Below are 12835 nucleotides of genomic sequence, written 5' to 3'. Positions count from 1 at the left end.
CAGTTATTACTTTTCAATGTAATCCTGCCCTCTGATGATAATGAGAAGACTGCTGACCCTGCCCTAGAGTACACAGCACAAACTGAACATTTTTACGAAGTGGCACCTATTGTGAGGTTTCAGTGGCCGATGTGAAAACAGCAATATTTCAAGATTTTGTCTTAATATAGTGAGAGTGACAAAAAAATAAAAATAAGCATTATGTACTGTATATACCGTTCAGCTACAACATTACAAAGGAACATGAAGAGTTCAAGGTGATGATTTGGCCTCCAAATTCCAATCCGATCGATCATCTGTGCTGGAAAAACAAGTCCGGTGGTCCGTATGAAAAACAGGGTTTTTCATACTGATGACCTATCCACAGGATAGGCCATCAGTATATGATTGGTGGGAGTCCGATATCCGGACCCCGCACCGATCTGCTGTTTCGACTGCCTCCGGTCACCAGATGTTGTGCCGGAAGCAGGTGGCTCCAGTCACAGTATAGCGACAGTGCTGCAGTAACCCAGCACGGCCACTATACAGTGTACAGAGCCATCTGCTTCCGATACCGGCCACTGCAAAACATCCGCTGCCCGGAGGCAGCCGGAACAACTGATCGTGCGGGGTCCGGATGTCGGTCCCCCACCTATCATATACTGATGACCTATCCTGTGGATAGGTCATCAGTATGAAAAACTGCCCCATGCCCAGACAACCCCTTTAAAGCATCTGCTGCTAACGTCTTGGTGCCAGATACAACAAGATACCTTCAGAGGTCTTGTGCAGTCCATGCCTCGACACCACCTAAGTAGATTCCCCATCAATGCCTCCGCTCCCCAACATATATACATGTGTTTGCAATATATACACTGTATATTAGAGTATTTTGAAACATAGAAGAGGATAATAAATTTAAGAAAGGGTATTAATTTACGGTGTTAGGAGGACGTGAAGCCAGGGACGGCAGTTCTAGATTTATTACACCGTCACTATTATTCCATGTGAGCGCAACGTTTCCTATTCCCTTAAAGCCAGAGCTAACACACATAAGACGGAGGCAGATACAGCACGTCCTGTTGACACAGATTATTTTGGTCACTGTCCCTGAAGGAAATCCATGAGAATAATTAAATTCCATCTTTACTTATGAGGAGTTCTTAATTATTTGTTATAGCTGGAGGTCGCTGCCAGCGCACATGGCGCCCTTGTTTAGTACACATTTATTAAAATGGCACTTTTAGAAATGGCACTAGATTCAGATTTATCAAAAGATGTGTAATGCACTCAGCTGATCAATACAGCAACAGATGTGTATCATTCAGCCATTGATTTAATGCGCCCGTGCGGCCTATAAATAGTAAACATAATAATACTAAAGCAAGCAGCAAAGTGGATCTATAGATACTGAAGGAGAAGCCCTACCATGGTGGAGTTTATTTTACTATTATGTTAGGGGACTGCTTTTCCCGTAGATGTCAACAGTCCCATTTTTTCGCAAGACAGTTCCTCGAATTAAATCTTCAAAAGGGGTGGGCCTAATGCAAATTAGCACAAATAAGTAATGCCTGCTGTTCTACAGGCGTTCCTGATGGACAAGGGTGGAGCGTAAAAGTCCCACAATTACTATATATATATATATATATATATAGATGTGCACACACACATACACATGTAAATATATAGATAAGTGTATATATGTGTATATGAGCCGAATCTTTTCTGAGAGCCATCTAAGGAGCAGCGGGACTGGCGCAACTGAACTTGGATTACCATAGGGCTCTATGGGGATCTATGTTCAGTTGAATTGTGGGAGGTCCAGGTATTATTACTGTAATATGAATGCCAAAATGTGGCTGATTTACTGCTGTCTGATGCCGACAAATTCTGGTGGAACCCAATAACTGATAATGGGATGTGTCAGGGTTGCGGTGCTATTCTGCCTTAAAAAAAAAACCCTGACGGACTGGCAAAAATAGTGAAACGTTTAACTAATACTGCAACTAAGTGTGAACCAAACCAAAAAGGTGAAAGTGATTTTCCGCTTATTTATTGATTTTTTAACAGATAAATATTTACATTAAAAAGGTGTCCTCCCTTTTGTGATCTACTTATTGTCAAGAGACCCTTTTTATAAATATGAATTGTCCAAAGTGTCCCCCGGTTGAGACCTCCAGCGATCAGCTGTAATCTTTAGGGAAACCTAGCAGTAAGTGTTCAGTTTCCCTGAAGCGCCACCACAGGGGAAATGAAGTATTACAGAATGCCCATTCAAATCAATGGGTTGTCTGTGTAATGCTGGAAAGGACACGACCTCCAGAGAGAGAGACGCTCTTTGTAAGGCTGGATTCACAAGAGCATGTTCGGTCCGTAATTGACGGACGTATTTCGGCCGCAAGTACCGGACCGAACACACTGCAGGGAGCCGGGCTCCTAGCATCATAGTAATGTACGACGCTAGGAGTCCCTGCCTCTCCATGGAACTACTGTCCCTTACTGAAAACAGGATTACAGTACGGGACAGTTGTCCTGCAGCAAGGCAGGGACTCCTAGCGTCGTACATAACTATGATGCTCGGAGCCCGGCTCCCTGCACTGTGTTCGGTCCGGGACTTGCGGCCGAAATACGTTCCATCCTTTACGGACCGAACATGCTCGTGTGAATCCAGCCTAACCGCTCTCTCCACTCTCGCCAAAAGATGTGGTTCCTGAACAGAGGACCCCCCTCTATTAACTTAGAATTCCCTAAAAGGCTATATGGAAAGGTTTTCTCTAAACCAGACAACCCCATCAATGCTCCAATGATTCCTCCCCCACTAAGGGCTCGGACCACCACCATCCATAGTACGTAAGGAGCTGCAGAGCTCTATAGAGTACCTGAATCACACATTTTTTTTCAATGAATGGAGCTACCCTTACAATGTTGTATCTGAGATTTCCAATGATGAGAAGCTTTGAGGAGTTTTAAAGGGGTTTGGATACTCCATAGTTTTGGAAATCAGCAGAGGTCTGAGATCATGTTCTCCTCCAATGTGATCCTCTGACTAGTCATAGATGTCAGAAAATCAGTTATGGGTGCACTTTCCCTTTAGGAGTCTAAAACATGGATTTTTGGTTTACCATCACAAATGGCCATGGGTTTTAGGTTTATCAAGCCTTTAAGACAGAATTGTAAAAAAAAAAACAACCTAATATCTGGTGTCCTATAGATTAGGAATAACCCACAGTAAATGATCCCCCCCCCCCCAAGCTTGGGAGCTCCTTCATACTGGCCCAGGATACTGGACATCTTAAGACAATCTAACAAGGTGTTATTCCTTTGCTCCCATAAACAGCCACCACCATAGAAGTATTACATTAAGATTCTATTTGCATATTTCTTGGTTCAAACCTCTGGACCCAGAATAAGCTGCAGCACCAGAAGTTGCCACGTCGCAGGGTGGTGGTTCAGATGTCATTGATGCCAGAAGTTGTGCCCCTAGGACTGATCTCCAGCGCTCCCCAACTTTTACTGTGCTAGAACCTTATAAACGATGATCCAATGACCAAGTATCCCACAATGCTACATTATTCCAAGCCTATAAAAAATTGTGGGGTGAGGCTCCCTAATATATTGCACATCTGGATTTTTGAATTTTTTTGGGAGTCTTCAAAAATTTTCAATTTTGGCCACTGACCCCCAGGCTACAAAGCTCAGCCTTAGGCCTGATTCACACGAACGTGTTAAACGTCCGTGGGACGGCCATTAAAACAGCGGTCGTCCCACGGACCTATCTTATTCAATGGGGCCGTTCATACAGCCGTTTTTTTTCAACGGACCGTGTGAAGGGTCAGTGCGAAAATAGGACATGTCCGTTCTTTTCGCGCATTACGCATCCCTCCATAGACAACTATGGCGGGATGCGTGACATCGTGTCCCGCAGCGCTGAGCACGGCAGGTTTTCATGTCAGAGATGCGCAGCGCTCGTGTGAATCAGGTCTCAAAGTTAGTTTCTTAATATGAAGCATCCCTTGAGGTACATTAGAAAAATCCCCAATCTGATGATCTTTTAACCCTTTGTAAATCCATTTAAAAAGAGTTATTATGTCTGACCACACTGATGCCTCCCCCCACTTGAGCTACCCTACACTATATCTTAACGTCGGGCTGCTTGATCAACACCAATTCCCATGTGTATGTATCTTAAAACACTATATAAATCCCATATAGGCAACTGAATATAATGAAAAAAAATATTCGGAGGCTATACTTAAAAGCAGTAATTCATGAACATTCAGTTTTACAAGACCCATCCTGGTCATGATTAAGGGCATCATTCCCATCTTCTCCTGCATACAATCCTAGTTACCAGCTTGGGTCACGGAAATTAAAGTGGTCTCTTACGTCCACTTACTTTTCCCATAGGGCGATCATTCTGAGCGGTGCACTCAAGAAAAAACGGAGACTATCACTAGATGTATGCGAGAAGACGAAGAAATGGGTGTTATTTTCTCATCTTACAGCAGATTCTACATAAGGAGGCTTCCGTGAGGTGTAGTCCTATGGGAAATGTATCACGCTGACTATTCTGCTTTGAATAATTGACAATAAGGCTTGCCAGGCAGCGGCTGTGCGATACGGGTAAGGAGTGTGATCTCTTGGATCCTGGCACTATAGGAGCGGGGTGTGTACTCTTAGGTCAGGAGACGCAGATAGATTTGCACCCTAATAAATACGGACTCACCGTTGTGCCGCGCTCTTAACTGGCTGTTTCATCTGCAACTCCTCGACACGTCTCGCTCTGGTCGCCAGCAGGGCACGCCGATTGCAGCCAGGCCGGTGTCATTCAGCAAATGAATTCACAACATGTTACTGCTGGAGCGAGCTGGAATGGGAAGGACGTACTACAGAGCGCAGAGAGAGAGGGGGAATCACAGGCAGCGAGCAGGGAAATCTCAACAGGCAGATTCTATTCTCTTAGGATACCCCGGCATCACGCCTAGATGAGCACTGACAAAATAATAGTCCATTACCTAATACTCCCCTCCACGGACACCTTAAAGTACACGGATGTTTTTGCAAAAAGAGCAAAGGATGGACCTGCCTATGGAGTAGCAAGGAATTAGCCAGTACTCTGGTGCCTGCAGTAATAAAGCAGGCAGGAGATGTATATACAGTGTGACAGTATACAATACACTTGGCTTTTTATAAATAGGGGGGGGGTGGACATGGTGGCAGCCACTTTAAGAAGCTTTCCTCAACGGCTTATTAATGCAGCATGTACATTAAATTGGATAACTCTGCAGGTTCACCATTCAGGAGTCTGGGAAAGTATGATGAGAATTCATGTCGGAGGTGGCAGAACTGTTTTATGCCCAGTCATGCCATAGTTAACAGAAGAGGACAACCTGAGGATTTATAGCTACAGGTGATCGTTTTAGGAGGAAATGCTCTATACTGATGGCAGATCATAAGGCCGAGGTCTAAAGTGCAAACTGTATTGTTACGGGGAGAGAACACAATCTAAATTAATAATTCGTTTAATCAGGAGGGTGCAAATTATCAGGAAACATTATAGCTTTTCTTCCCATGCTCAGCAGGAAAGCAATTAGTGTCGTTAGAAAGAAATGAAGTTACATAATCTCAGGGCTTTGAAAGTTAGAGTCCTCTTATGTGCACACAACCAATTTTCAGGCGTAATGGAGGCGTTTTACGCTTCGAATTACGCCTGAAAAGACGGCTCCAATAAGTCGGCAAACATCTTCCCATTGCTTGCAATGGGTCTTACGATTTTTTGTGCAGACGAGCTGTCATTTTAGGCGTCGCTGTCAAAATACGGCGCGTAAAATGACGGCTCGTCAAACGAAATGCAGGACACTTCTTGGGACGTTTTTGGAGCCGTTTTCTCATAGACTCCAGTGAAAACAGCTCCAAAAACGGCCGTAAAAAACGCAGCGAAATACGCGAGTTGCTCAAAAAAAAGTCTGACAATCAGGGGCGGTTTTCCCTTGAAACCAGCTCCGTATTTTCAGACGTATTTTGTTAATCGTGTGAACATACCCTAAGGGTATGTTCACACTCCCTATTTACGGACGTAATTCGGGTGTCTTACGCCTCGAATTACGTCCGAAAATACGGCACCAAAGGGCCGGCAAACATCTGCCTATTGAAATCAATGGGCTTACGATGTTCGGTGCACACCGGCTGTTTTTTTATGCACCACTGTCAAAAGACGGCACGTAAAAAGACGCCCGCGTCATAGAAGTGCATGTCACTCCTTGAAACGTAATTGGAGCAGTTTTTCATTGGCTTCATTGAAAAACAGCTCCAATTACGTCCGTAATTGCCGCCTCGAAAAACGCGAGGACGAGCAATTACGTCTAAAATTCAGCACTGTTTTCTCCTGAAAACATCTCCATAACTTCAGCCGTAACGGACGTGCACGTGTGAACATACCCTTACACCGGCCCATTTTGGCCATAACAACGAGCACCGATCAATAAGACAGATCGTTGATCGGCACTTGTTTGCTCCTTTCACAAGAAGCTATAATTGGTTAGATGTGCCGCCGACAACAATAATATTTTTTGGCTGCAGAAACGATACAATCAGCTGATGAACGAGCGTTTGCTGATAACCGGGCAATAAATCAGGAACGAGCGTTCTGTGGGCGCTTGTTATCCCGATAATTGGTCCGTGTCTGGACCTAAGTCTGGACCCTTAGGCTGGGTTCACACAGAGTTTTTTTGCAGGCAGAAAATCTGCGTCAAAAATTCAGTTTTGAATTTTGAGGCAGATTTTCCTCTGCCTGCACGCCGATTTTCGCTGCATTTTTCACCCGCTGCCATTGAGCGCCGCGGGCATAAAAACACAGCGAAATACACTTTCTCTGCCTCCTATTGATGTCATTGGGAGGTCAGAGGTGTAAACGCCCGAAGATAGGGCATGTCCGTTCTTTTTCCCCCAAGCTGGTTTTTCCGCTCGCGGGAAAAAAACGCCTCCGTCTCCCATTGAAATCAATGGGAGGCATATTCGGCCGTTTCTTGGCTTTTTTTCAGCGCAGTTTCCACGTCAAAAAACTCGACAAACTACGTGTGAACTGGGTTCACACATGATGCGTTTTTGTTGAGATTTTAAATGCGTTTTTTTTTTTGGGTTGATTAACTCCCATTGAGAGACGTGAGCGTTTACCTACCAAAACAACAAACAAACGCATGCTTAGGCCTTATTCACACAAACGCGTTAAACGTCCGTGTGACGGCCGTTGAAACAACGGCCGTCACACGGACCTATATAATTCAATGTGGACGTTCACACGGCCGTTGTAATTCCACCCTTAGGGCATATGAAGTCAGGATTCAATAAAAGGAGTTCGGAGCCCCCCTGGAAAGATGTAACAGTATATGGCATCGGTATTAGATTGTTTGGGTGATAGATCCAGGGATTTAGTCTTCTTGCTATATTTAGAAGGAAAGGAATATTTTTTTCTTCCCATGAGGATAATTGACAACTGCCTCATAGGGGTTATGCTGCCTTCCTCTGGATCAACTCTACAGAAGAATAGGTTAAAAGGAGTTTTCCGGGACTCGGATATGGATAACCTATAGTTCGGATAGGTCACCAATAACAGATCGGTGGGCGCCCGACTCCCGGCACCATCATCGATCAGCAAGAGCTGCGCTCCCTCATTATTTGCCATTGTATGTCCAGTCAAGGCTGTGCCTGGTACTGCAACTCAGAGCTGCAATACTGGGCACAGCCAATACCACATGTATGGCACTGTGCCTAGTAAGAAATGAAAGAGGCACAGCTCTTGCTAGAGTACCCCGGACCCCTTCAATCAGCTGATCGGTAGAGGTGTCAAGAGTCGGACCCCACTGATCTGATATCGATGACCTATACTGCGGGGAAGCAGTAATAACAGGTTTTAGGATTCCTGCCAGCAGTTTGAACAGCTTTTTGCATGAAAAATACTGAATCAAAGCATAAAAAAAAAAAACCCAAAAAAACCTATATATCCCCGAGCTCAGCGTCTACCCCTCTATGCTATGTTGCCCTCAGATAGAAGTCCTGATAAAGCCCCTTTGAGGCATAGGTCAACCTTTAAACATCATTTCATAGTTTATATAAAAAAATAAAAATGATCTAATAAATTGAGTAACTTTGTAAACACCTGCATTACATATCAGACCCCGCGTTGGCGTTTTAAATGTGAACTTACACTTTAAATCGATTTTACATGTAAAAGGATATTTAAATTAAATTTTTCCTTTGGAAACAAATAATTTTAATAAAAGCATTTTTTTTCGCCTCTCTACTTGTTACAGATACGGAATCCTTTTATCTCCCCAACCATCGGATTTCCCACAGTTGGCCGACATTAAACAGCGAATCCTAAGAAAGACTGATGACCATGAAACCATTCTTAGCACAAACCCTCTCCAGTAAATAGATCTTAAGTACTGCGGGGATTATTCATCTTAGTGGAGGATCTCTTCTGCTTTACATGCTGCAGAGATGTCTATCAGCACATAAATCCTATTAATATACATCACATCGGGGAAAGGCAGCTGCAACAGGTGTGGGATTATCCAAAGAGTTTACTTTAATTGAAGGCAACTCTATCTGGCCTCAGAACCGGACTCGCAATGTTAATTAATGACCGGTCTGTCTGGAGAAGAAACTTTAATAGCCCCAACGGAAAAAATAACTATAAGGGTATGTTCACACTGCCTATTTACGGACGTAATTCGGGCGTTTTTGCCCCGAATTACGTCTGAAAATAGCGCCTCAATAGCGCTGACAAACATCTGCCCATTGAAAGCAATGGGCAGACGTTTGTCTGTTCACACGAGGCGTATATTTACGCGCCGCTGTCAAATGACGGCGCGTAAATAGACGCCCGCGTCAAAGAAGTTACCTGTCACTTCTTTGGCCGTAATTGGAGCCGTTATTCATGGACTCCAATGAATAGCAGCGCCAATTACATCCGTAATGGACGCAGCGTTCAAGCGCCTGCACATGCCGTTACGGCTGAAATTACGGTGATGTTTTCAGGCTGAAACATCCCCGTAATTTCAGCCGTAACGGACGCCCTCGTGTGAACATACCCTTAGGGTATGTTTATACGAGGAGTTTTCAGGCGTATCTTGGGGCGTAAACGCCTCAAAATAAGCTTTGAAAAACGCTAGTGAAACGCTGATCAACAGCTTCCCAATTCAATCAATGTGAAAAATGGCGTTTTGTTCAGACGGGGCGTTTTTTTACACCACGGTTTTAAATAACAGTGAATGTCACTTTGTAAAACCGCTCCAAAAACGTAAAATAAATTACAAAAATAAGCCTCAAAAAAAAATTTCTGCTTCAAAAACACTTTAAATCTGGCTGTTTTCCCTTGAAAGCAGCTCCGTAACTTTCAGGCGTTTTTAATTATGCGTGTGAACATAGCCTTATATGCTACGAAGAGAACATAATAGAAATCTATGTGTATATATGTATAATGTATAGGTGTCCCATATAAACATTAAAGGGTTATTATTCTAACCAACAGATAGTCCTCTTCCATCAGGGCACTGGCTAAAAAAAACATCTAAAAAAAAAAAAAAAAAAAAAAAAAAAAAAAAAATAAAAAAATCGGGATTACGTTTTTCTGCTAGTGAATTGTAATTTTTCAGACTTTTTGTAATTATTTTACAGCATTTTTTGTACGGCAACATGTTTTGTGTGTGTGTGAGGGGTGGGGGAGGGGATTTTTCCTATTGACTTTAATATATACAAGGTCCTGACCTGGTGAGCTGGATAACATACGTGGAATAACTGAAGAGTTTGTACTGAACTAAATATGTCTACCCTGCCAACTTCTCTGCAGCATCTTACATTACCAGGGAGGTTCTGCGTTAATAAACGAAGGCCCTGTTCACACCTGTATTTGAGGCTCCGTCACAGATTCCATTGTTTTCGGCGGGCACTGCGCTATTATGTCCGGAAAATTGACAAAAACCATAACGAGGACCGGATGGAATCCATTAAAATCAATGCATTCTATAGGGCACTGTTGGTTTCCATCATGCATTGGATCCTGAGATAGCATATGGTTGATCGCTCGTTTGGCCGATGGCTATCGCTCCCGACTCCCCCATTCACATGCATGCTCGGCTCAACCAATGTTCTCACGGAGAAAGTGGTTTTCCAATAATGAACAAAATGATCGAGCATGTTGAACATGCCCGATCCTTCTCGGGACGCCGCAATAAACAAATAGTTGGCCAGTCCCGCTGAAAATCGGTGGGTTCTGCCGACATACATCTATTGTGTATGGCCAACCTAAAGCCTCACAAAGAAGGCACGGCGGCTATGTACAATGGTGCATCCATACTGCACCGTATTAGGGCCTGTTCACATCACGTTTGGCCATAACAGGACAGAAAAACTGAGTCTCTAAATTTTCTGTCCTGTTGAACGACAGGATCCTGAAGGAACCATTTTTGCTTTTTTACAATAGAAACCTATTGCAACAGGATGCTACACAATCTTGTTTGATATCCATATTTTTTTCGTCAATAAACTAAAAACATTAATAACAAAAAAAAGACAGAAAAACTGTTAAACAAATGGATGTAAACGGATACACATAGGAACCGTAGGAAAAAAAAAAAAAGAATGGTTATTAAAAGGCTTCCTGTAAAAAAAAAAAAAAATGGGCAAATTTAACAGAATAAAAAAATTACCTCTTTATGCCTCGCTATGAAATCAGAGGCTAATCAAGGTATAGTATGACCCCTTAGTAGTCTATGGGTGCAGTATTACAGCTTCTTACAATTAGTAAATTGTGTAGCCGTAATTCTGGCTGTGAATTTTTTTTTATGCAATTCCTCAAAAAAATAAAAATAAAGGATTACTGCTAAATATTTTATTGTGACTTAAAATAAAAAGACTGGCAGCAGGTATCAGAATGCGGACTGGTAGCAGGATACAGACTAGTAGCCCGAAGCAGTATACGGACTGGTAGCAGGATACAGACTAGTAGCCCGAAGCAGTATACGGACTGGTAGCAGGATACAGACTAGTAGCCCGAAGCAGGATACGGTCTGGTAGCAGGATACAGACTAGTAGCCCGAAGCAGGATACGGACTGGTAACAGGATACAGACTAGTAGCCCGAAGCAGGATACGGTCTGGTAGCAGGATACAGACTAGTAGCCCGAAGCAGGATACGGACTGGTAACAGGATACAGACTAGTAGCCCGAAGCAGGATACGGACTGGTAGCAGGATACAGACTAGTAGCCCGAAGCAGGATACGGTCTGGTAGCAGGATACAGACTAGTAGCCCGAAGCAGGATACGGACTGGTAACAGGATACAGACTAGTAGCCCGAAGCAGGATACGGACTGGTAACAGGATACAGACTAGTAGCCCGAAGCAGGATACGGACTGGTAACAGGATACAGACTAGTAGCCCGAAGCAGGATACGGACTGGTAACAGGATACAGACTAGTAGCCCGAAGCAGGATACGGACTGGTAACAGGATACAGACTAGTAGCCCGAAGCAGTATACGGACTGGTAGCAGGATACAGACTAGTAGCCCGAAGCAGGATACGGACTGGTAGCAGGATACAGACTAGTAGCCCGAAGCAGGATACGGTCTGGTAGCAGGATACAGACTAGTAGCCCGAAGCAGGATACGGTCTGGTAGCAGGATACAGACTAGTAGCCCGAAGCAGGATACGGACTGGTAACAGGATACAGACTAGTAGCCCGAAGCAGTATACGGACTGGTAGCAGGATACAGACTAGTAGCCCGAAGCAGTATACGGACTGGTAGCAGGATACAGACTAGTAGCCCGAAGCAGGATACGGACTGGTAACAGGATACAGACTAGTAGCCCGAAGCAGTATACGGACTGGTAGCAGGAACAGACTAGTAGCCCGAAGCAGTATACGGACTGGTAGCAGGATACAGACTAGTAGCCCGAAGCAGGATACGGACTGGTAACAGGATACAGACTAGTAGCCCGAAGCAGTATACGGACTGGTAGCAGGATACAGACTAGTAGCCCGAAGCAGTATACGGACTGGTAGCAGGATACAGACTAGTAGCCCGAAGCAGGATACGGTCTGGTAGCAGGATACAGACTAGTAGCCCGAAGCAGGATACGGTCTGGTAGCAGGATACAGACTAGTAGCCCGAAGCAGGATACGGACTGGTAACAGGATACAGACTAGTAGCCCGAAGCAGTATACGGACTGGTAGCAGGATACAGACTAGTAGCCCGAAGCAGTATACGGACTGGTAGCAGGATACAGACTAGTAGCCTGAAGCAGGATACGGACTGGTAACAGGATACAGACTAGTAGCCCGAAGCAGTATACGGACTGGTAGCAGGATACAGACTAGTAGCCCGAAGCAGTATACGGACTGGTAGCAGGATACAGACTAGTAGCCCGAAGCAGGATACGGACTGGTAACAGGATACAGACTAGTAGCCCGAAGCAGGATACGGACTGGTAGCAGGATACAGACTAGTAGCCCGAAGCAGGATACGGACTGGTAGCAGGATACAGACTAGTAGCCCGAAGCAGGATACGGACTGGTAGCAGGATACAGACTAGTAGCCCGAAGCAGGATACGGACTGGTAGCAGGTAGCGGGATAGAGACAGGAACCTTCGCAAGAACAAACTAAGTTGCACCAAAGTTGCTCAGACACGAAATAAGCACAGAGCATCAGGGATCGATTGGGGAGGATTGTGAATACCCTTTGGGACATGCGTGCAGAGAGGCGGTGAGCAGGACTGCCGGCAGCGGGGCAGAAGCAGCACATGCCGCCATCGTTACAGAAATGCTGCGTGCAAAAGGCCTGTACGGTAGCACA

At 44.4% G+C, this 12835-nt stretch overlaps 1 protein-coding gene across 3 annotated transcripts in view; it reads right to left on the bottom strand.

The window, feature by feature from the left end:
- The window catches only part of CDK14 (cyclin dependent kinase 14), a 399726-nt gene that overhangs the window by 335193 nt on the left and 51698 nt on the right, over positions 1-12835 (bottom strand). The window contains exon 1 of one of the 3 annotated variants that reach the window (XM_075827676.1): positions 4706-4908. The exons of the other annotated variants lie outside the window; for them this stretch is intronic. The gene's annotated coding sequence lies outside the window, so the exon portion shown is untranslated. Of the gene's footprint in view, positions 1-4705; positions 4909-12835 lie in introns of those variants that run through there. 3 annotated transcript variants of the gene reach the window in all.

This window comes from Rhinoderma darwinii, chromosome 5 (genome assembly GCF_050947455.1).
Source record: "Rhinoderma darwinii isolate aRhiDar2 chromosome 5, aRhiDar2.hap1, whole genome shotgun sequence".
Taxonomy (NCBI): Eukaryota; Metazoa; Chordata; class Amphibia; order Anura; family Rhinodermatidae; genus Rhinoderma; species Rhinoderma darwinii.
This window is presented reverse-complemented; position numbering and strand designations above follow the sequence as displayed.